The sequence below is a fragment of the Heterodontus francisci genome, chromosome 14 (assembly GCF_036365525.1).
Source record: "Heterodontus francisci isolate sHetFra1 chromosome 14, sHetFra1.hap1, whole genome shotgun sequence".
In the NCBI taxonomy this organism is placed as follows: Eukaryota; Metazoa; Chordata; class Chondrichthyes; order Heterodontiformes; family Heterodontidae; genus Heterodontus; species Heterodontus francisci.
In genome coordinates this window covers 45,564,531-45,586,117 of record NC_090384.1, presented here as the reverse complement: position 1 = coordinate 45,586,117, position 21,587 = coordinate 45,564,531, and positions in this window count along the sequence as shown.

The window sequence follows — 21,587 nt, the reverse complement described above, 5'->3', positions numbered from 1 at the left end:
AAAGAGAGATTGGATAGGCTGGGTCTGTTTTCCCTGGAGCAAAGGAGGCTGACAGGGGACATGATAGAGGTATATAAAATTATGAGAGGCATAGATAGGGTAGATATCAGAGTCTGTTTCCCATGATAGGGGTGACTAAAACTAGAGGGCATAGATTTAAGGTGAGAGGGAGGAGGTTTAAAGGGGATCAAAGGGGTAAATTTTTCACACAAAGAATAGTGGGTATCTGGAATGAGCTGCCAGAGGAGGTGGTGGAGGCAGGAACATTAGCAACATTTAAGAGGCATCTGGACAGGTACTTGAATGAGCAAGGCATAGAGCGATATAGAATTAATGCAGGCAGGTGGGATTAGTATAGATAGGCATTATGGACGGCATGGATGCGGTGGGCCGAAGGGCCTGTTTCTATGCTTATTCAAGGAGCAGCTAATGCGTGTCCTTGATAAGTATGTACCTGTCAGGCAGGGAGGAAGTTGTCGAGCCAGGGAGCCGTGGTTTACTCAAGAAGTTGAAGCGCTTGTCAAGAGGAAGAGGGCGGCTTATGTTAGGATGAGACGTGAAGGCTCAGTTAGGGCGCTTGAGAGTTACAAGCTAGCCAGGAAGGATCTAAAGGGAGGGCTAAGAAGAGCAAGGAGAGGACACGAGAAGTCATTGGCGGATAGGATCAAAGAAAACCCTAAGGCTTTCTATAGGTATATCAGGAATAAAAGAATGATAAGAGTTAGAACAGGGCCAATCAAGGATAGTAGTGGGAAGTTGTGTGCGGAATCAGAGGAGATAGGGGAAGCGTTAAATGAATATTTTTTGTCAGTATTTACAGTAGAGAAAGAAAATGTTGCCGAGGAGATTACTGAGATACAGCCTACTAGGCTAGATGGGATTGAGATTCACAAGGAGGAGGTGTTAGCAATTTTGGAAAGAGTGAAAATAGATAAGTCCCCTGGGCCAGATGGGATTTATCCTAGGATTCTCTGGGAAGCCAGGGAGGAGATTGCAGAGCCGTTGTTGTTGATCTTTATGTTGTCATTGTCGACAGGAGTAGTGCCGGAGGACTGGAGGATAGCAAATGTTGTCCCCTTGTTCAAGAAGGGGAGTAGAGACAGCCCTGGTAATTATAGACCTGTGAGCCTTACTTCGGTTGTGGGTAAAATGTTGGAAAGGGTTATAAGAGATAGGATTTATAATCATCTTGAAAAGAATAAGTTCATTTGCGATAGTCAGCACGGTTTTGTGAAAGGTAGGTCGTGCCTCACAAACCTTATTGAGTTTTTCGAGAAGGTGACCAAACAGGTAGATGAGGGTAAAGCCGTGGATGTGGTGTTTATGGATTTCAGTAAGGCGTTTGATAAGGTTCCCCACGGTAGGCTATTGCAGAAAATATGGAAGTATGGGGTTGAAGGTGATTTAGAGCTTTGGATCAGAAATTGGCTAGCTGAAAGAAGACAGAGGGTGGTGGTTGATGGCAAATGTTCATCCTGGAGTTTAGTTACTAGTGGTGTACCGCAAGGTTCTGTTTTGGGGCCACTGCTGTTTGTCATTTTTATAAATGACCTGGATGAGGGTGTAGAAGGATGGGTTAGTAAATTTGCGGATGACACGAAGGTCGGTGGAGTTGTGGATAGTGTCGAAGGGTGTTGTAGGGTACAGAGGGACATAGATAGGCTGCAGAGCTGGGCTGAGAGATGGCAAATGGAGTTTAATGCGGAAAAGTGTGAGGTGATTCACTTTGGAAGGAGTAACAGGAATGCAGAGTACTGGGCTAATGGGAAGATTCTTGGTAGTGTAGATGAACAGAGAGATCTTGGTGTCCAGGTACATAAATCCCTGAAAGTTGCTACCCAGGTTAATAGGGCTGTTAAGAAGGCATATGGTGTGTTAGCCTTTATTAGTAGGGGGATCGAGTTTCGGAGCCACGAGGTCATGATGCAGCTGTACAAAACTCTGGTGAGGCCGCACCTGGAGTATTGCGTGCAGTTCTGGTCACCGCATTATAGGAAGGATGTGGAAGCTTTGGAAAGGGTGCAGAGGAGATTTACTAGGATGTTGCCTGGTATGGAAGGAAGGTCTTACGAGGAAAGGCTGAGGGACTTGGGGTTGTTTTCGTTAGAGAGAAGGAGGAGGAGAGGTGACTTAATAGAGACATATAAGATAATCAGAGGGTTAGATAGGGTGGATAGTGAGAGTCTTTTTCCTCGGATGATGATGGCAAACACGAGGGGACATAGCTTTAAGTTGAGGGGTGAAAGATATAGGACAGATGTCAGAGGTAGTTTCTTTACGCAGAGAGTAGTAGGGGCGTGGAACGCCCTGCCTGCAACAGTAGTAGACTCGCCAACTTTAAGGGCATTTAAGTGGTCATTGGATAGACATATGGATGAAAATGGAATAGTGTAGGTCAGATGATCGACGCAACATCGAGGGCCTGTACTGCGCTGTAATGTTCTAATGCTGTACGACTGACTCAGCACATCTGTTGAGCTTTTTTCTTTCTGAAAAGCAAATCATTCCTATGGACTATATGTGGTGTTCAGAGATCTGACTTTCAGTGCACATTGTTTTAGGTTCAGCATTGGGTTCCTCTCATTTTGAAACACCTCAGCCAAAGAGAGTTGGGGTTGAATGGTTTCTGAAGATTTCACAACGGTTTGATCGAAAAGCTACCCTCAGAGGGTTCTTGCATCTTTTCCAATCAGTTTTTCTCACGTTAGATCCCTTGCAATCAGTCACTTTTGGGAAAGTAGATCCTTCTTTCCAAAGACTGTCATGAACAAAGCTCTCAGCTCTCCAGTCAGAATTATTGTGATATATTTGGGATACATGAGTCAACTCATATTAAGAAAACAAACATTCTTGTTACTTCTGTCAGTGTTATTTGGCAAGTAGTCCTTAACTGTTCCAATTGACTCCAGCAGTGAGATTTTTCCCCCAAAAATTCTGGAAACTTGAAGTTATTTTAAAAATGTAAGGTTAATCAAAGATAAAATTCAACTGAGCCTAGTGATAATTAATGTACAGGACACTAACTGGGACACACCACTTTGATTATTACTTATAATAACACTGGTTTTCTCTGTAGCTGAGGGTTTTACCAGGGTCAATACAGAGTTCAAGCATAGTTTCTTAACAGTAAGAGGGAGAGAAATCACTCTCCCCAGTTGTACTTACACACTTTTAGCTAATAAAGCAGTATGGTATTAGCGAGATCTTCAGATAGAATTTGTCTTATTTATAGGGAGCAGTAGCATAGTGGTTATGTTACTGTTAATCTGGAGGCCTGGACTAATGATCTGAAGACGTGAGTTCAAATCCTACCATGGCAGCTGGGAAATTTAAATTCAGTTAATAAATGTGGAATAAAAAGACTTGTATCACAAATGACCTTTAGGGAAGGAAATATGCTGTCCTTATCAGGTCTAGCCTATATATGATTCCAGACACACAAGGTGGTTGACTCTTAACTTCCTTCTGAAATGGCCTAGCAAGCCACTCAGTTAGAAGTCATTAGGAATAAATGCTGGCCTTGCCAGTGACACCCTCATCCCATGAATGAATAAAAAAACATATGTATTGCTCAGGAAGAAAAATACGTATAAATACACATGGCCCCTGGCGGCTTAGGAATTGAGTAGCTAAGGCATACTGATCAGAGAATTTCCATCTCTGGGCTATGTTAAATTAGATGATTTGGTGGTAAGGTCACTTCTGATTGCTCTGCAGTGAAAGGCTGGCATCTTGTGGCTACTTGAAATCCTGTAGAGTAACTGGTGCCTATTGAACCAAACCTCAGGAAGCAGTCAGTGACACATGTGTGGTGATATTTTTCCCTTTTAATGAAACCTCCATGCCTGGGTATACTTTTCATCACCTGCCCCACCAAAATTTCTCATCACCAAATCATGCATTAGGATCTCTCCCACTACTCTGGGACTTTCTCCTCTTGAACTCCTTTCCTTGTTCTACCCTGCCTTTACAAACCTGTGTCTATCAATCCTCAAGTTTCACAGTGAGATATCTTCCCTCCTTTTGTCCCTTTAGCATCTGCATTGAGAGATTTCTCACCTTTGGTGATTTCAATTTTCACTTTTGCTCCACTTGCCCTCTCTCCTTTGAATTATTTATATCTTGCCCTCCTTAAACCTCTTCCTCCACATAATCCCTGTGACCCATACTCAGGGCCACCAACTTGACTTAGCTATCTCACATGGCTTCTCCACTCCCATGATCTCTGTCTTTGCAAAGTCCTGCCTCATCTATCATGTTCAAGGCCATCTCCAGACATTCCTTGATGTCCCTCACCACCATGCCCCACTTCCCCTGGAAAAAAAATCACTCACAACTACACTTTCTAAATCCCAACAGCCTGGACTTTGGTCTTTAATTCAGTTTGTGCAGGAATCAATCTGCTCATGTCTATCTTTGATGTCCTTGTTCCCAGCAAAACCTTTACTCTCTCCTGTTCTGGTTGATTCCCCCAGTATAGTCTCCATCTTTGCTCCCTCCAATCAAAAGGACACAGACTTGAGTGTATTAGATGCATAAGGTTGAGCCATCAGTTGCAATAATTGGTTGGATCACATCACTGCTGGGCTGCACTGTCCTCTGCCAAAACTGCACACTACTTCAGGAAGAAGAACTAAAACTACTCTGGGAAATGGCCTTTCTATACTGGACAAGGGTAAGCTCTGATAAAGCTGCTTTGTACTACTCTGAAATTACATTCTGTCTCCATGGTTTAAGTTGGGGACCCCCTCACACCTATGCCAGACATTGTAGGAATGTCAGGTTTGAACAAAATGACATCCATCATATTTGGTGCTTTTTTGTCTCACTTGTTAAGACAATACTTTATTATTTTCGTTTTTCTTGCCTTTCCCTAGTTGATTCTCTCTGCACCATACTTAGTGACAAAGCTGCTATTACATTACCAGATTTCTGCATATATGACTTTGAAACATGCACTGAAACAGACCTGATATGGTCCACTTATTTGGGGTGAAATTTATTTTTGTTTAAAAATGTAACACATTTTCCTATATCTTGCTCTGAAAATATAAATACCATTCCATTTAATTTATATGGGATTGTCTCACTTATTTTGACTATCTTGCTTCATAACAGTAGTGCAAGAAAGTACCTGGGAGTGACTTCTTTCTTGAGAAACAGCTGCCCCAAAATACTTGGTGTCTTCCCTTCACAAAGTGGAAACTCAACCAAATACAAGATGATATGAACCTATATCCCATCACTTTCTATCACCAATGATGTTGCATCATTGTTGGCATACCAACTCACTAAGTCGTCATCAACTTATCTTCCCAAGTGTGTCTCCCCATCTCTCTTTCCCTGTGTTGTTGTCTCTTTCTCCGATTTGTCTTTTTTTCTGACTCTTTTCATCTGACACTCCTTTTCACTTTCTTTCTTTCCTTCCATCTAGCCTGGACCCTCCATGTTTGCTTCACTGTTCTCTGGCTTCTATCCATCTCTTTTTAAATTATATTTCTTGAAAATAATTAATAAGAATTCTCCCCTTGTTTGTTTCATTCCATTTTGCTTCCCACTCAGTTTTTTTATTTTATTTTTTTCTTTATCTTTTGCTAGTTTTCAATTTTTCTTCTATGATTTTAATCTCTATCCTCCTGTCTGTTTTTCCAGGTTGATTTTTTTTAAACAGATACATTACAATAGATAATGCAAATGTTCAAAAACAATTTTATATTCTCATCCATCATACAATAGGCAGCTCGGGGAGGAAGAAATTGCTCTGTATGAAAAGGTTTCAGATTGTTTGAATGAACTTGAGCAGTATGATTTTACTTGCCTACAAGAGGCATCACTTCCAGTTTTGTTTCTAAATGTCTCTAAATGGGCTTTATATAGACTGAAGGATTAAAAAGATACAAGCGATGCTTTCATCTTCCAGCCAAATAGCTGTTTGTAAATGTCTGTGGACAGCTGACTCTCATTGGAGACAGTCATGTTTTGTCTTCGGAAAGGTTGAGAAGGTTGTGTCTATACTTATTGGAATTTAGAAGATTGAGAGGTGATCGTATTGAAATGTGTAAGATTCTGATGGGGCTTGACAGGTTAGATGCTGAGAGGAGGTTTCCCCTCGTGGGGGAATCTAGAACTAGGGGGCACAGTTTCAATTTAGGGGGTGTCCCATATAAGACTGAGATGTGGAAGCTGGGTCATTGAATATATTGAAGGCTGAGTTAGACAGATTTTTGATTGACAACGCAGTCAAGTGTTATGGGGGGCAGGCAGGAAATTAGAGCGAAGGCCACAATCAGATCAGCCATGAGCTTATTGAATGGAGGAGCAGGCTTGAGGGGCCAAATGGTCTACTGCTGCTCCTGTTTCTTATGCTATGTATGTAGTCACTGGCAGTCTTGTAAAATTAAGGATTTGAAAGTTCCACTTGGAAATATCTTTAATTATTAAAATGTGAAATATTTTTCTATCTGTATTTGACAGCCATCAGGTGTTAATAAAGCCAGGACTACTTTTTTTTTTAAAGCATTGGTATTAATGCACTACTCTTCAGCATCTGGGACTTGGGTTCAAATCCAGCCCAGATGGAAAGGATGGCCTGTTTCTCCACCACCCTCCCCTGCTCTAATGCTACTTAATGAAATAAATCTGATTAGTCTTTCTTTAGTTGCTGATGGATTAATTTATTGCATATTGCAAGTCAGAGATTTCTCAGAGATTAGCTGGTATGGTAAATGAAAATATTGCATTGGTGCAGCTTTTTGAGGTAGGAGTTGAGAAAGACACATTGTTAAGTCAACATAAGAACAACAATGTGCACTAACTTGCTCTGCACCTGATTTAGGAGTGCTTAATGCTGACACTGCACAGAAAGTGCAAAAGAGTTCTGTTTCCTCCCCTTGATCTTTTCTGCTTAAAACCGTAATACCAGGGAATGATTTATTAGCTCAGAAAATATTGATGACATTTTGTGTTTAGAAAATAAGAGAAGTTGAATAATTTTCCATCTTAGGAACCTGGGAATTGATTTTCCTTGTCTGACATTAACTATCCTATTAACACCAGTGATGTGGCTGGCTCCATTTCAAAAGGAGTCGACTACTGGATATCCAAAGCACCTGCCTGTTTCAGGCAATAGGCTCCTTTTAATATGAAGATCTGGATGATATAAGTAGGGCCCCAACTGCTATATTAAGTAGGAACAGGTTAGCGCCCATGCGAGAGAAAAGGCCCTCTAAAAATAAATGAATTTGTTTTTGTGGCCTCCAGTGTTGACATCAACGGCTAGAAATGACTTTATGCATATCGCTTATGTCTCGTCGCATAATTAATTATGCTCGTGAGCAAGTAACTTTACTGTTTAACATTCTTGTATTATGACTGAGGCAGGAGGAGTGCACTGTTTGTTCTAGTTCCACTTCTCCACGGGTCACAACATACATTTAAATTTTTTCCCACTTACTGATACAGTCAATCATAGACTCTATTTTTATCCCAGAATAAAACACACCAACCAGGCTTCTTAAACAACAAAATTATCAGTTTATTATAAAACAAGTCTTAACCAGTAATAAAGCATAAACGCAGATTGAAATATTAAAGTTCCCTTTTTACCTTAGCCTCTCTCTCTCTTTCTCTCTCTCTCTCTCACACACACACACACACACACACACACACACACACCAGTTAACTGGAAAAATAAAGGGATTTTTGTCTGTAGATATCTATTACAGACAAAAAATCTTGAGCTGAATACTTACTCATTTTTGAAGAAACAGCGGATGAGATATGTTGGGTTCCAAAAACTGGCATACAGTCTGGCCTCTGAGTACATGCAGATGGGTCACTGGGATCATTTAGAACAGTTCTTTTCAGGCGGCGTTCAAAATTAATTTAGCAGGCTTTTCGTCAAAGACAGGAGACGAGATGAGTTGACACAGTGGACTTCTCTGGCCCTTTTAGAGAGGTGCTGGAAAGCTGAGCTGGGTTGTGGTCTTCTCTCCTTCCTTGGAAGTTCTCTCCCTTTTTATACAGTTCAACCCTAACTCAAAACAATTCAAAAGTGAAACCAGCAAAAGGAGGTCAACCTTTTTTGACCTCCATCAATCTTGACCTGTCAGATCTTTGTAAACAACTTCTCCAGATGTCCAAAGTTGTCTGTTGTTTATTGAGCTGGAGGTCAGTTGGTTTCCTGGAAATTCTTCATGTTGCTGGAAGTCAGGTGGTTTCCCGGTAAGGCTTTTTTTCTCTCTCAGGACATCTCAGTGCCCCTTTTTAAAAAAAAAAATTTCCAGGGACTGTTTTTCAAAGTCAAGTGTCCTTTACATGACCCCCCCCCCCCTTTGAAAACCCCAAAGTTTCGCATTTTTCAATATTTCAAAAATGAATCCTCAGAAAATATATTTAACAAAACACAGAGGCACTTGTGTAACACCTCCATTCTTGGGGGTGTGAAACGCCATTTTTAAATGCGTTTCACTACAAAATGTGGAAAAAAATAGAAGACGAAAAATTTTAAAACACACTTTCACACTCATACTCATTCACTCTTCTTGTAGCAATAGAGTTCTGCTTTGTACCATCTTTGCACTTAGATAACTCAAAGCAAAGTTAGCTTCTAGATAAAGCATCTGCGATAACATTTTTTCTCACAATATGGATAATCTTTAAGTGATAGGGCTGTAATAGTAAACTCCATCAGAATAGTCTAGCATTCTGTTTTTTGAATTTTTCCACAAAGACTAGGGGGTTATGATCAGTATATACCAGTGTGTCTCTGTAGTCATGGCAGACATAGATTTCAAAATTTTTAAAAGCCAATAATAAACCTAGGGTTTCTTTTTCCACTGTTGAATATCTTTTTGGTGTCGACTTAGTTTTTTGGAAAAGTATCCCACTGGCCTTTCTTTACCTGATTCATCATCTCGTAACAGGACTGCACCGACCCCCAGGTCATGAGCATCAGTCACAACCTTGAAGGGCTTCGTGAAATTTGGAGCAGCCAAAACTGGTTCGTTAGTCAAATTAGTTCATGGCGTTCAGCTTCTCAAAAGATGCTTAGCACTCCCCTAACCATTCTACCTTGGTTTTCTTTTTCTGTAGCAAATCTGTTGGTGGAGCAGCTATGATATTAAAATTTGGTACAAACTTTCAGTAGAAATCAGACATCCCAAAAACCTCATAATTTCTCGCTTAGCCTTAGGGGTAGGGAACTCCACCAATGCTTGTACTTTCACTGTTCTTGGCAATACTTGTCCTTGCCCTACTATATGCCTGAGGTCACTCTCTCTTTCGCAAATTCACTTTTGGCAAGGTTTATTACTAAATCAGCTGATTGTAATTTTCTAAACAGAGCTTCTAGCTGTTCCAAGTGGTCCTTCCAAGTGTGACTGTATACCAGCACATCATCAAGGTAAACTACACAGTTAAGAACACTGGCTACCGCTTGGTTCATTAGTGTCTGAAAGGTTTCTGGACCTTTTTTTAGCCTGAATGGCATCACTCAGCATTGGGAAAGACCGTTTGGTGTGACAAAGGCCAATATTTCTTTAGCTCGGGGTATTAAAGGAACTTGCCAATATTTCTTTAGCTCAGGTGTTAAAGGAACTTGCCAGTATCCCTTTTACAAATCTATCTTCCTAGCGAGGAATTAGGTAGGAGTCTACCTTTGCTACTGCATTAACTTTTTTGTAGTCTATGCAGAGTCTAGTTGAACCATTAGGTTTAGGCACTAATACCACTGGCGACCTCCAGCTGCCTTGACTAGGTTCCATTAGGTAGTTTTCCAGCATGTATTGTATTTCTGCTTTTACCTGGGCCTGTTACTCTGGAATAAAGCAATAAGGATGCTGTTTTACAGGAAAGGATTCCCCTACCTCCACATCTTGTGTGGCTAAGGTTATACATCCTGGTTTGTCCCTACAGACTCTCTTAAATGCTGTGAGTAGCCTAGTTAGGTCTTCTCATTGTTCTGCATTGAAATATGAAAGTGTAGTATCTAATTTCCCTAACAATTCAGTATTAACTAACTGGCTAGTAGGAGGTTCAATTTGAGAATTGTCTTAACCTCCTTCTGACTCATCCTCGCTATCTTTTTCATCCTTCACTGTCTCAGCTACCTGACATACCTGTGCTTGCTTATCCTCCTGCTGGCAATATTGTTTCAACATATTGATATGATACAGCTGATTCTTTTTCCGATGATCTGCAATGTCAATCAAATAATTTACTTCATCAATTCTCTTGACCACTTTATATGGACCACTGAACCATGCTTTCAGTGGTTCACCCTGTAAAGGCAGTAATACTAGCACCTCATCCTCTGGTTGAAATGTTCGGGTCTTGGCATGCTTGTCAGCCCATTTCTTCATAGTTGTTTGGGAAGCTTTAAGATGTTCTTGAGCCACTTTGCAAGCTCTCGAACCATGCCCGGAACATGGATATATAATCTAGCACAGAAGGTTCATCTCTCTGTTCTAAAACCTTTATTTAGTTTTAGAGGACCTCTTATCTGATATCCATAAACTAATTCAAAAGGACTAAAACCTAGTGGAAAACAAAAGAAATTCTAGCCCTTTATCCCAGTCATGGGGATATTCATGACAGTATGCCCTGATTATAGTTTTGAGGGTCTGATGGTACCTTTCCAAAGATCCTGTTGTCTGTGGGTTGTATGCTGAAGACTTTAACTATGTTATACCCAAATTACCAATAACTTACTGAAAAATTTTAGACATAAAATTGGAACCTTGATCTGACTGAATCTCAGTTGGTAATCCATATCTCGTAAAGAATTGGGTTAACTTTTCTACTACTACCTCAGCAATAATTGTCCACACGGGAATGGACTCTGGGAACTGAGTAGTCATAGCCATGATAATTAGTATATATTGCTGTCCCGCTTTTGTTTTCGGTAAAGGTCCTACACTGTCTACCAACACCCTACTAAATGGTTCCCCAATAACTGGTATGGGAATTTTAGGTGCTAGTTTTATGGCAGGTTGTGGTTTTCCCACAATCTGGCATGTATGGCACGTTTTAAAAAAAAAAAAAAACTGCACCATGTCCTTGGAAAAACCTGGCCAGTAAAAATGATGACTTATACATGATTTGGTCTTCCCGATCCCCAAATGTCCCGCTATCGGAATTTCATGAACTATCCTTAATAGCTCACGGTGATACTTTGGCAGTACCACTATCTGATGAACTCCCGTCCGTTCTTCATCCACAGGTCTGTGAGGAGGTCTCCACTTCCTCATCACAATCCCATTTTTAATATAATAGCCTTCTGGAACTCCTTTTGCCTCAGTTTCTGTTTGAGCTGATTGTGCCACTTTATTTAACTCTGGATCAGCTTGCTGAGCCATGATCAGACAAGATTTATTAAACATTTCCTTTGGGTTATCCAAATCCCCAAAGAAAGTTTCAGATATTCAGCTACCTGTCTGTGGTGCCAATATTACCTCCGACAATGGAACTTCTTTAGCCATTGCTCGGGTTGCTACGCGTGAAGGAAAACTTCCTGGAACCTTTTCATGCATCAGTTCTGTCTCTTTAATTTCATTTGGTTTTTCCTTGACTACTGGAGAAGCAACTATTGGAGAAGCAACTACTTTCGCTCCAGCCACATCCTTCCCCAGGAGTCTACTAGTAAACTGTGGACAACCCCTAGAGTTCCCATTCCAGACATTAGGTCACACTCTAAGTGCACTCGATACAAAGGTACAGGTATACTACCTGCCAATACCATTCACTAAAATTTAGCATTCATTGCACTTTCTGGTGGAAATGTTATGCCTTTCCGCAGCAAAAGAGTTTGGGTGGCTCCTGCATCTCTAAGTATAACTATAGGTTTTTAAAAAATAATTATAGGTATTTATAAGTATAGGCATTTTATAACTATAGGTTTGTCTGCCTCAATTGAGGGATAAGGAATTACTTTTCCTTTTGACAAGAATTCCCTATAACACTCAGCTATCATATTCACAACCCTTGCACTCACATTTGTTTTTATATATAGCCTTACAGCTGCAGTCAGGGCCCCTTTCTCTGCATTGGCTTTGTGTATCCCAATAAGTCCCAAGGGTTTACCTTGCAACTTCCAGCATTATGCACGAAGGTGTCCCACCATATGGTAATGGAAACACTTGGGCGTTTGGACCTCACTTACACCCTCAGCATCTTCCTTTTTGGCCTGAGGAGGAGATCCCGGGGCATTCCCAGCTGTCCCTTCTTGTCCCCAGCTACTTGCCTTCCTTTCACCCTCCTAATCTTCTGTCCTCGGGTTTGTGGGGTGACAAATGGTTTGGGCTTATACACAAGCTCACTTATCAGCAATTTCCACTGCCCGTCTGACCGTTGAAACCTTCTGTTCTCTAAATGGATTCTTACTAATGGAGGGAGTGAATTTTTAAATTCTTCCAAGAGAATTTGTTCCCTAAGATTCTCATACGTGACTTCCAGCTTTAGTGCCAGTTTGCAACGATGAAAATTAATTTGTTTTTACCCTCTCAAATTCTATACAAGTCTGCACTTCAGGGACTAACTCATACGCAGTGAGAATAGCCTTTTTTGCCATCTCATAATCTACAGAAGCCTCCTCAGAAAGCATGGCATAAACTTCATGAACTCGGCCCATCAACCTACTTTGCATAAGCAGTGTCCAGCTTTCCTTTGGCCACTTCATCTGTTTGGCTATCTTTTTAAAAGAAATGAATAATGCCTCGACATCCCTTTCCTCAAACTTAGGGAGTGCTTATACAAATTTAAACAGCTCTCCACTGGGTCCTGGGCTGAAGTCAGATCTTGCCTCACCAAATCTTTCAGTGGAGTCAAGGCCACTGTTTTCTCTTAAATCCATCTTTAATTTGAATTCCTTTCCTTTCCTTCTCTTTTTTTCTTTCCCTTTCCTCAAGTTCAAGTTTCATCATTGTCAATTCTCTTTCAAGTTCAAGCTTTTTCAATTATTTTTCCTCCTTTTTCTGTTCAAGCTCAAGCTGCCTCATATGTAACCAAATTTTTGCTAATTCAACTGCACTACCCTCTGGTTTATTTTCTTCTTCCAATTTCAAATGGTGTGCTATTACTTCAATTATGTCTGCTTTCTTAGCTCCTGGTTTTAACTCTAACACCAAAAGTTCTGCCAAATCCTTTAGTTTAACCTTGGTTAAGTCTCTCATCACTTAGGGATATATCCTCCGTCCCCAGAAAAGTCGCAGCAACTGTTACTCTGTTACCCAAGAAACCCCTGGTTCTTTTTATTTTTCCTTTTTCAATTATTATTACCCCACTTACAATTGTATATCAGCATTTGGTTTATGCTGCATAGCGCCCGCAATTATATGTTACAACCGAGGTGGGAGGAGTGCATTGTTTATTCTAGTTTCACTTCTCCACGGGTCAGAACATGTATTTAAATTTTTTCCCACTTACCAATACAGTCAATCATAGACATTTTTTTACCCAGAACAAAATGCACCAACTAGGTTTCTTTAATTAACAACAAAACTATCAGTTTATTGTAAAAGAAGTCATAACCAGTAATGAAATAAAACATAAACACACAGATTGAAATATTAAAGTTCCCTTTTTACCTTAGCCCCTCACTCTCTCTCTCACACACACACACACACACACAGGTTAACCAGAAAGGTAAAGGGATTTTTGTTTTTAGAGCTCTATTACTGACAGAAAAAGACACTTGAATACTTACTCATTCTTGAAGAAAAAGCAGGTATGTTGTGTTCCAAAAACTGGCGTACAGTCTGGCCACCAAGTACACATTGGTGGGTTACTGGGATCTTTTAGAACGGTTCTTTTCAGGCGGCATTGAGAATTAATTTAGCAGGCTTTTCTTCAAAGACAGGAGATAAGATGAGTTGACACAATGGACTTCTCAGGGTCTTTTACAGAGGTGCTGGAAAGCTGAGCTGGGTTGTGGTCTTCTCTCCTTCCTTGGGAATTCTCTTCTCTCTTTGGAAGTTCTCTCCCTTTGTATGCAGTCCAAACCTAACTCAAAACAGTTCAAAAGTGAAACTGACAACAGGAGGTCAACCTTTTGACCTCCATCAATCTTGACCTGTCACATCTTTGCAAATAACTTCTCCAGATGTCCAAAGTTCTCTTGTTTAATGAGCTGGAGGTCAGGTGGTTTCCCGGAAAGGCCTATTGTTGCTGGAAGTTAGGTGGTTTCCTGGTAAGGCTTGCTTTCCTCAAGACCTCTCAATGCCCCTTTTAAAAGAACATTTCCAGGGACTGTTTTTCAAAGTTAAGTGGCATCCTTTTTTAAATAGTGGGGTTACATAGCTACCTTCCAATGGGTGTCTACTTTATGTTGGGAAAACGAGTCCGACCCAGCCCGAGTCCCTCCGCTTTTGCCCCAAACCCGACCCGAGCCCACCCCGACTCAACTCGACCTGGCCATCTGTTTACTTACCTCCTGACTCGGAACCTGCACGAAGCTGCAGCACCTACAAACATTCACTCCCTCCAACACCGACACACAGTGGCAGCAGTGTGTACCATCTACAATAAAAGCAAAATACTGCGGATGCTGGAAATCTGAAACAAAAACAAGAAATACTGGATTCACTCAGCAGGTCTGGCAGCATCTGTGGAAAGAGAAGCAGAGTTAACGTTTCGGGTCCGTGACCTTTTGGTCAGCTATGTGGCCTGGTCCAATCTGCACCTTCTCCTTTGTTATCTCTTGCCCAACCCCCACCTCACTTGTTTATAATCTGTGACTTTTCTAATATTTGTCAGTTCCGAAGAAGGGTCACTGACCCGAAACGTTAACTCTGCTTCTCTTTCCACAGATGCTGCCAGACCTGCTGAGTGAATCCAGCATTTCTTGTTTTTGTACCATCTACAAGATGCACTGCAGCAACGCGCCAAGGCTCCTTAGACAGCACCTTCCAAACCCGCGACCTCTACCAACTAGAAGGACAAGGGCAGCAAATACATGGGAACACCACCACCTGCAAGTTCCCCTCCAAGTCACACACCATCCTGACTTGGAACTATATCGCCGTTCCTTCACTGTCACTGGGTCAAAATCCTGGAACTCCCTTCCTAACAGCACTGTGGGTATACCTACCCCAAATGGACTGCAGTGGATCAAGAAGGCAGCTCACCACCACCTTCTCAAGGGCAATTAGGGATGGGCAATAAATGCTGGCCTGGCCAGTGACGCCCTCATCCCATGAATGAATTTTTAAAAATCCATGCTGCCACTGTTCCTTTTATTCCATGGTCTTCAACTTTGCTGGCAAGCCTATTATATGACACTTTATTAAACGCCTTTTGGAAGTTCATATAGACCACATCAACAGCATTACCCTCATCAAATTTCTCTTACCTCATCAAAAACTCAATTGAGTTAGTTAAACATTATTTGCCTTTTACGAATTTGTGCTGGCTTTCCTTAATTAATCCACACTTGTCCAAATGACTGTTAATTTTATCTTGGATTAAATTTTTGAACAAGGGTGCATCTTTTGCAATTTTCCACTCTTTTGGCACCACCCCCAATTCTAAGGAGAATGAAAGACTATTGCTAGTACCTCTGCAATTTCTACCCTTACTACCTTCAGTATACTCTGATGTATCCCGTCCGGTTGAAGTGACTTATCAACTTTAAGTACAGTTAGCCTTTCTAGAAACTTCTCTCTCTCAAATTTTAGCCCATCCAGTATCTCAACTATTTCCTCTTTCACTATGATTTTGGCAGCATCTTCTTACTTGGTAAAGACAGATGCAAATTGCTCATTTAGTAGCTCAGCCATGTCCTCTGCCTCCATATGTACATCCCCTTTTGGTCTGTAATTGACCCCATCCCTCCTCTTACTAACCTTTTACAATTTATACACCTATATAATACTTTTGGATTTTCTTTTATGTTTGCTGCCAGTCTCTTCCCATACACTCTCTTTGCCCTCTTATTTCCTTTTTCACTTCCCCTCTGAACTTTCTATATTCAGCCTGGCTCTCACTTGTATTATCAACCTGACATCTGTCATACGCCTCTTTTTCTGCTTCATCATACTCTCTATCTCTTTTGTCATCCAGAGACATCTGGCTTTGGTAGCCCAATCTTTTTCCTCTTGTGGGAATATACTTCAACTGTACCTGAACCAATTTCTCGTTAAAGGCAGCCCATTGTTCGATTACAGTTCTGCCTGCCAATCTTTGATTCCAATTTACCTGGGCCAGAACTGTTTTCAACCCACTGAAATTGGCCCTCCTCCAATGAAGTTTTTTTAAACTCTAGATTGCTTCTTGTCCTTTTCTATAACTAATCTAAACCTTATGATCACTGTTCCCTAAATGTTCCCCAACTGACACTTGATCCACTTTATTTCCCAGAACCAGATCCAGCAATGCCTCCTTCCTCAGTGGACCAGAAACGTACGATCAAGAAAGTTCTCCTGAGCATACTTCAGAAACTCTTTCCCCTCTCTGCCCTTTACACTATTACTATCCCAGTCTATAATTGAAGTACCCTGTATCATTATTCTATAGTGCTTGCACCTCTCTGTAATTTCTCTGCCCTGTTCGTTTTAACAAAATCACCCACCTGTATTAGCCTTTCTGTGGCAGAATATATTCTGCTGCAGGTGCAATGAGAAACTTGTTATGTTGGCTGATGCAATATAAATGAGATGCGTGGAATTCAGGTTGTTTGACGATCTCGAACAGGTTTATTAAACAGCTAACTAATATATACAGTAGAGATAACTATTACAGGACTTGCTGCTTGATGTTACAGTAGCAGAGTGAGAGTGGCACCTAGTCACATGACCACATCCTGGTACATAGCTTAATAGCATATTTAGATCTTAAAGGGACATCATTCTTGAAGGCAATTACAAAACCCCCTTTCCAAAGATAAGTCTCGTATGCTAAAAGTAAAAATACATAACATTAGATAACATCTAAATTATTTACACATGGATAGAGATTGTGAACTTTACAAATATAGAGGCTCAAAAGATCATAGCTCGTCTCTGTGGTTTGACAACTCTTGCTCGGGGAATTCATGTGTCAGCTGTTGCCGTTTTTCCTGAACTTTCTCTCTCTCTCTGCATTCATTAACTGTTGCTCCACCCTCTGCCTGTCAATATATTCTGTTGCTTTTCTCAAGATGACCACTTTGGGGGCCTTGTCATTCTTGGAATGTTCCAGCACCTCATCTCGAAGAGCCAATAGACAATGCTTTGACTCATTCCTCCTCTGTCTCTTCAGGACATTATGTGTCCTTCACCTCTCCTCATCCTCTGTGTTTGAAGGCTTGGGGCTCCAGGTTGAGGACTAGTTGGGGGAGGAGTACTTGGTCTCATGGAGATAACTGGCTCATTGTGGTGCTGGCGATTCACTGGGTAGCAGAAGTGAAGGCGCAGCATAGTTGTGTTGCTGGGTTTCCAGACTGCACTGTTTGATGCTAATCAGAGTCTGCGAGCAGGTTCTGGCCCTTGGAGATTTCCCCTTGGCAATGCTTTCATGGATCGTTATGATGTTGAGGTCCTTACACACTGGTAGTCCTGCTGGTCTCCTCATGTCTACAAGGTAGAACGTTTGTGGTTTCCATGCTGACTTGATACAGTTGCATTGCCTTGTTGATGTGCAACTGCAAAGAATGGGTGACCCATTGTAGGCAGATAATTTGGCAGTTGTCGGTTGTAGCATAGACTTCCACCGACTATGGTACATATCTGTCAGGATTCAAACTGTTAAGATATTTGCACTAGCACCGGTGTCAATCTTGATCTTGAGTGAATGCTTGCCAGCTTTCTTTGGGCACATGATATTAATAGTGACGAAAGCTTTCAGCTGTTGGACTTCAACATGATGTGTCAGGTTCACAATGTAGAATAAAAACAAGAAATGCTGGAACCACTCAGCAGGTCTGGCAGCATCTGTGGAAAGAGAAGCAGAGTTAACGTTTCGGGTCAGTGACCCTTCTTCGGAACCCCGAAGAACACCTTCAGTGTTTGTTTGTGTCCAACCATTACTTCTGGCTGTGTCTTTGGAGCCAGAATTCCTGGATAGGCGGGCCCAGTGTCCTTTTGCACAGCACGCCTTTCACAGGTCACAATATGCGGGACAGCTTCGCTGTGAGTGAGACCAACTACACTTACCACACAGCTTGTTTTCTCTTTTTGACCTGGTTATGGTGCCGATACTGTTGATTGCACCTAGTGTTTGCAGGTGCTGATTTCCAGCTACAAAGGCTTCATAATTCCTGCCATCTTCCAGCAGTGCATCAATGCTGTGCCCTTTCCCCCCCCCCCCCCCCCCCCGCCCCCCAAGAGGTCTTTCTGGCATGCTTCAATGGGTGTTGATACAATCACCAGCTCCATTATTCTGTCTGACAGCTCAGCTTCTGAGAAATCGCATTTGTTGCCCTTACTACGGCATCTCTTGATAAATTGGTCCATTGATTCCTGTGGCTGTTACCTATAGGACATCAATTCTCGGTGGTGAATTCTGAAATTCACTCTTAATCTGACTTCATCTTCCAGCTTTTTCCATATCTTTGCAGGATTTTCCTGGCCCTCGTCAGATAATCCTGAGGTATTGATTCTGTATAATCCCTCATTTCCTATTGCTATCAGAATTTTTACAGCTGTTTTTTCTGGTTCTTCAATTACTTGGTCTGTAAAGCATAACTGCATTCCCTGTTGGAACAATTTGAACTTGGATTGGATAGCCAAGGCTTTCCAGTTCATGCTGGGAAAATTGGTATCCATCTTTCTGCTGTTCTTTTGCTTTACCCTTGCTTTAAGTCCTGGTTCTGTGACTCTGTACCACTTTCCTTTTAAAAAAAATTCTCTTCTTTAGACTGGCTGGTTTGATTGACAGCAGCAGCTTGTCTGTTTATCTAGCTCCAACACACAAGTCTATTTACAGTTGTGCAATAGGCATTTCAAGTGCTTATTTCTGCTAGTTTGTTTATACAGCCGTCCAATAGGCAATTCTTCACGGTTGAGTGGTTTTATGAGTTTTTAAAAAAAAAACTTTGGCTGAGTGAGTGAAAGCTCTTCAGCGTTAGAGTGATTTAATGGTTTCTTTTAATAACTCTAGCTGCGAGCTGTGAAAATGGAGGATTCCCGTGCTTTTTGCTGTCGAGTGCCTCCTGTAATGGCGTGGACCTGATCAGCGTGGTGGAGCCTTTGAAAACAATCAGTCAGCCTGAGCCAGGGATTGGGTTCTCCCAGTTATCTTCTTTTACTGAGACTTTAAAAAAAAAAAAATCAACTTTGAAGGCACCTCAAAGCTTTTTTTTTAAACTGGGTTCCTGTACCAATGGCATATTGACTCACCAGCTCACACTGATTGATTTTGCTACCAGTCATCCAGCTCTGTCTTCCACAGCTGGAGGTGAGTTTTTTATTTTTACACTGTTTGGGCCAGTGTTTCCTTTAACTTTCTTTTAGCTGTAGGTAGTTTTTAAAGCTGTTTTCATGTGGTCTTCAATCTTGGATTCTGTCTTCTCACCTGAATTGCCAATACAGATGTTACGACCGAGGCGGGACAGTGCACTGTTTATTCTAGTTCCACTTCTCCACAGGTCACAACATATGTTTACATTTTTTTCCCGCTTACAGATACAGTCAATCATAGACACTATTTTTAATCCCAGAATAAAACACAACAACCAGGTTTCTTTAATAAACAACAAAATTATCAGTTTATTATAAAACAATTCTTAACCAGTAATGAAGTAAAGCATAAACACACAGATTGAAATGTTAAAGTTCCCTTTCTACCTGAGCCCCTCACACTCGCACAGCGGTTAACTGGAAGAAAAAAAAGGATTTTTGTTTTTAGATCCCTATTACAGACAAAAAAATCTTGGGCTGAATACTTGCTCATTCTTGAAGAAACTGCAGATGAGATATGTTGTGTTCCAAAAACTGGCATACAGTCTGGACTCCAAGTACACCTAGACGGGTCTATTTATTTTATTTAGAGATACAGCACTGAAACAGGCCCTTCGGCCCACCGAGTCTGTGCCGACCAACAACCACCCATTTATACTAACTCGACACTAACCCCATATTCTCTACCACATCCCCACTATTCTCCTACCACCTACCTACACTAGGGGCAATTTACAATGGCCAATTTACCTATCAACCTGCAAGTCTTTTGGAGGTGGGAGGAAACCGGAGCACCCGGAGGAAACCCACGCAGACACAGGGAGAACTTACAAACTCCACACAGGCAGTACCCAGAATCGAACCCGGGTCGCTGGAGCTGTGAGGCTGCGGTGCTAACCACTGCGCCACTGTGCCGCCCCAAGGATCTTTTAGACCAGTTCAGACCGTCTTTTAGACCGTCACTGGGATCTTTTAGACCAGTTCTTTTCAGGTGGCATTGAGAATTAACTTGGCAGGCTTTTCTTCAAAGACGTGAGATGACTTCTCGGGGCCTTTTAGAGAGGTGCTGGAAAGCTGAGCTGGATTGTGGTCTCTCCTTCCTTGGGAATTCTCTTCTCTCCTTGGAAGTTCTCTCCCTTTTTCAACCCCAATTCAAAAGCGAAACCGACAACAGGTCAATATTTTGACCTCCATCAATCACTTCTTTGTAAACAACATCTCCAGGTGTCCAAAGTTCTCTGTTTGTTGAGCTGGAAGTCAGGTGGTTTCCCGGAATGACTTCTTGCCTGCACAAGACCTTTCAGTGCCCCTTTTTTAAAAAAAACATTTCCAGGGACTGTTTTTCATGACCCCCTTTGAAAACTCCCAAAGTTTATCATTTCTTCAAGCTTTCAAAAATGAATCCTCAAAAAATCTATTTAACAAAACACATAGGCACTTTTGTAACACAGTACAGAGCTAACTATTACAGGACTTGTCTCTTGGTGTTATAGTAGCAGAGTGAGACTAGCACCTATTCACATGACCAAATTCTGGTACTTAGCTCATTAGCATACTAAGATCTTAAAGGGACATCACTCTTAAAGGCAATCACACAACTGCAGGAGTCTTCCAGAAAATCAAGAGTTTGTCAATTGATGATTTACACTTTTATGAGAGAATTGTCAGAGAGTGAATTTAGAAAGTGGAGTAATTTTCCCTGTTATGTATGAGTGTCCTTATAAATTGTGATAGACTCTGGTGTTGTGTGTGAAATGTATGTTTCAGACAATCCCAAAGGAACTATTAATAATATTTTGAACACCTATTAATATCTTTGACATTCAAGCAGTTCTAATATAACACCACAGTTGAAATAGTGTCATTTAACTGTCAGGTTGAGCATGTTTGTGACTAGAACAGGAGAATATTATGAACCCTTTTCTGCCCATCTGTTAGTGCAACATATGATGCTGAGGCATTGCTATGTACTCTCCAACATGTGGTACAGGATCATTGTTGTATATTTAACATTTGCTACAAGGTTATTGCTTATACTCCTCAACACAAAGTACAGGGTCATTACTATGTGCACCTCACTACATGGCATAGGGTCACTGGTGTGTTTGTCTCAATACAAGATAAAGGTATGTTATTGTGTAGCTAATATGTGGCACAGAATCATGGCTGCACACCCAACTCATGGTGCAAGGACATTTCTGTACATTGTTTATTATG